The 4,181-nt window shown below is 37.3% G+C and overlaps 1 long non-coding RNA gene across 1 annotated transcript; it reads right to left on the reverse strand.

Moving 5' to 3' along the window:
* Positions 1-505: 505 nt before the first annotated feature.
* On the reverse strand, positions 506-3,744 carry LOC134429277 (uncharacterized). The gene is made up of 3 exons (XR_010030568.1): positions 3,612-3,744; positions 1,847-1,954; positions 506-810 (listed from the first exon to the last, which is right to left on the reverse strand). It is a non-coding gene; the product is annotated as an uncharacterized LOC134429277 (long non-coding RNA).
* Positions 3,745-4,181: the final 437 nt, after the last annotated feature.

Raw genomic sequence — 4,181 nt, forward strand, 5'->3', positions numbered from 1 at the left:
ATGATTAAAAATTCCCTTTTCCTTGGTGTAACAAGAGTTCCTGCTCTGAACACTTGAGTGTTCCTGCATGAACGCTGAACTGCAGAGACTTGTCCTTCTTGCTTTTGTTTTCCTTTGGCCCTTGGTGATCGATCTTAATAAGAGAGGTTTGAGTGTATTGCTCCCTTTGCACCTTTTCCTTCCTTCTCCACACCTACTTTATGATCTGGTAGTGAGGGTATTCTTTTATAAAGTGGTAAACAGAAGTCTGATCCATCTCAGTATGAAAAGGAAATTGGGCTGAGGTCTAAAATAGCCCAGGCAAGTACAAAAGCTATTAAGCCAAAGACAGGCAGCAAAAACTTCTCCAGAAAACTTTTTCCTTCTTTTTGTGAAACAGGTTGAGTTGGAACTTGGCAGCCTTCCCAGCCTGGATTAGGAGTGATAGGAATGAAAAGAAGCACCAAATATGCAGTCTTGAACCCAGTATCTCTGCTTTCAAGGCAGGCTGAAGCTTGATGCACATTTTCCATGGATAGTTTTAAGAAACCTTTGCTCCCCATCTAGGTTTTCCAGCTTGTTTTTGATTCTTCTTATCCCTTTCCTCTGCCTCTGAAAGGATGGGTAAGTATCTCAGATGTTCTCAGTCAACTTGCCAGGGCTGAATTTTTGGGTGTTGAGATCACTAAACCTTAGGGTACTAATGCACACATTGTGATGATTTTCCTTTGGGCTGAAATAACTTCTGCATCTGACATTTAGGTGTTTAAACCATTCGAACTAGTATTCATGAACTAAAATCTCTGGGTTTAAAGAGATTCCTAAAAAATACTAAAAAAAGAAAAAAAAAAAAAACCCACACCTATGAATAAATTTGCTTTGTAACTTGTTGTCTTCTAAAGCACTTTTTCCATGATAGAGTTCAAAGCTGTTAGAGCAGCAAAATAAGCAATATTCTCCCATTGCATGAGATCTGGCTCACTGGCCCTGCAACTAGCAGGCCTGATGGAATCAACTTCTGCCACATGCTGTTCCTTTATCATTACAGGATAAAAAAAATAATTTCTACAGAGCCTCAGATGTTCTTAAACTATTTGTTTTACAGTCAATATCAAAATAATTATTTTCTTAAAAGTCTTTAGTGACATCATTCATGTAGGGAGAAAGTGATTACAGTTGAGAGAGAGTCCTTTGGAAAAATATCAAGCAGCATTTCTTCCAGAATAATGCACTGCCGAATATGTCAGCTACTCAAATTTCATTAAAGCTGGTTCTGTCTCCTGCAGAGGTTTATACAGAACTATGGCATGGCCAATGGTTACAAGAAAAGCAGCTGACAAAACTATTTAACTACAATACATTGTGCAGCTACTGGAACTGCCATTAAATGTTCACAATATTTCTTTGTCAACACCACAGCTCTTTTTTTGTGCCTGTGACTTTTTTCTGCCTGATGATCTTACTGAATTGCAGAACTTCCATATTTGCTCTTATATTTAAAATGGTCCCTCTGGATTTCTTCAGTATAAATATTGTAAGGTACAGGGGAAATTCTGGAGGGTTGAAATTTTTGGTATTGCTGCAAAAGCAACAGTCAATACATTTATGTGTATATATTATGTAGGGGCAAAGAATTAAAAACTATTAATTTTTTTATTTAATCTCTTCTTCTTTCTAGTTAAATCATAAGCTCTTAAAAAAACAATAACAAGATTTCAATACGGTTAACTTTGGACTACTCCTAAAAGCCATAGAAAATTACAGTTGGAAAAATCATAATAAAAATAATTATAAAATAATTTTTAAAAAACAACAATAAAAAATTTCCTTCCTTTATAAATGAGAAGCAAAAAGTGGGTACTCTCACCTTTGATGCAAGTGTAGCCTTCCTGCATCTTATCTAGAGACTCTTAGGAGATCCTTGCAAGCCTGCATGAATCCATAAATCTGGGCTTCTCTGTGGAAGACATTTGCCCTGGAAAATTGAGGAGAATATCAAAGAATAGAGGGCAGAAAATTAAAATTTCTACGAGTCATACATGATTCAACAACCCCTTGTATTCATGTAAGAGATTTTTTCCTGAAAATGGAGGTAGAGGACAAGAGCAGAGCTGAGTGGGGACTTGTGGACCTCTCTATGAACCACTTGGCCACACAGCTTAGTAAAGCATTTGTCCTCCTGGGAATGTTTGACAACTGTTTCAAAGATGGATATCCAAATTGTACAGTGTAGTACCACTACTCATGTGAAACTGATGCTGCTTTTACCTCAGACTAGAAAGGAGGCATTACAGAGCATTCTTAAAGTGAGAGGGAATTAAATAGACAAATCTGGACAAAAAGTGGGTTATTATTTATTTTTTTCACATTCTATAGGGATTTTTCAAGGTGTCCTGGTTCTGGCCAGGACAGGATCGATTTTTGCAGTATCCAGGAGCCAGAGGTTTTTCCACACCACCTCATGCCACAGCCAGGCATGGGATAGGGGTCCCTTCCAGGCAGGCAGTGGGGAGGGAGCAGTCAGGGGTAACAAGTGGTTGGGTGTGAATTGTTTGCCTCTCTTGTGCACTCTGTTATCACTATTGTTGCTGTTACTGTTCCCTTCTTATCTCATTGCTGTTCCCAGTAAATTGTTCTTATCTCAACCTGAGCCCGTTGTGCCTCCAGTTCTCTCCAGCCAAAGGGGAAGGGGGCAGTGAGCCCCTGGCTTGGAATGTTTCAGTGGGAACAATAAATTGGGGAATACCTAAACCATGTCACATGTTTCAGTAAGAAGGGTTATAAACTACATGAGAATTTGGGAACCTCTGCAGAAGTGTTTAACTCTCCAGTGATGGTGGACTGGAATTTAAACTACCCAGGCACTTGTTGAGAGGCACTAACCAAACTGCAGAGAACTTGTCTCTCAACCATATTAATATCCAAGGTCATGGACATCAGATTGAGATTGACTTTAACACATGCATGGTCCATGTTTAGAAAAATAATTTTTTACTATGAGATTATACATGAATTTTACTGGAAAGCACAAAGATTTTGAAATGAAAACATAATTTCTGTGTATTACAGATGCATCCAAGGCCTCTTTCTTTGCCACTGTAAAACACAATTTTGATTTCATCCAAAGTTTTTAGCCTTTTAGTCTGGAATAGACTGAAGGCCTTCCTTGGCCTTAGAGAAAGCAAATTTTCCTTTCCTAATTTATTGACATTATTTCTTCAAATTTTTGTGCTCAAAATTTAGTGCATTTTTTATATTATAATAAAAACAAAACCAATTCAAATCTAATGAATTAGTTTCTATATAACATAGACACATTGCAATACAGAATCCATAGAAGACTGTAGTAGAGCAAAAGGCATAATATTGTCTATTTCATTCCCAAGAAGATAAAATTTTAATTTTTGTAGAAATAAAGACCATGGTATGCAAATGAGAAATACTTTATTAAAAAAATAATAAATTAATTGATTTTTTTCCCCAAACACTAGAAGTTTTATGTACTTTCAGTTCTCTTTAACCTGTGGTGGGTTTTGGCTCTCATTGTTGGTCATTGTTCTACCTTGATTTACAAATGGCCCCTGGGAATTCTTTGAGAAGGCTTCATCAGCTGCACTTCAGTAATTACCTACCTTGAATTCTAGATATTGTTGCCACAAAGGACTGGTGTAAGAACCCATGAAATCAGCTACTGGAGGAGATGAACTTGAAGTCAACAACTTGGTGGCTTGGTTGTCTCAACAGTGTCACATGGAACAAGATTTCATCATTCAGCAGACTCCTCTCTCCCTTTGGAATATTCCCAAGGTCTATTATAGGGCTGCTCCACCTCACGTTTCCATCAATAACCTGCACTGAATACAGCAGACAGCCAGGCTTAGAAGAGAGCCTCAGAGGATATCACTGCTCACTACCAGCATCAGGAGCACTATTTTTACACTGTCAGTCACAATGACAAATCATATCTCCCCAGTCTCTCTTCTCTACTGCATTTTTATATCCCTTCTTTTTCCATGTAATTCATAAATCCTTACTTTCTGGTAAGTCTTTTATGTGACACTTTATCAAGTGCCATTTTATGAGTCTGATAATATAACACATATCTTTGACTTCCTTCTATTATGTATTTCTGTGACAGGAGAAGATTATTTTGCTTATTTATTTATTTATTTATTTTCAAAAATAAGCAAAACCACCTAGGA

The sequence above is a fragment of the Melospiza melodia genome, chromosome 1 (assembly GCF_035770615.1).
Source record: "Melospiza melodia melodia isolate bMelMel2 chromosome 1, bMelMel2.pri, whole genome shotgun sequence".
NCBI classification, from domain to species: domain Eukaryota; kingdom Metazoa; phylum Chordata; class Aves; order Passeriformes; family Passerellidae; genus Melospiza; species Melospiza melodia.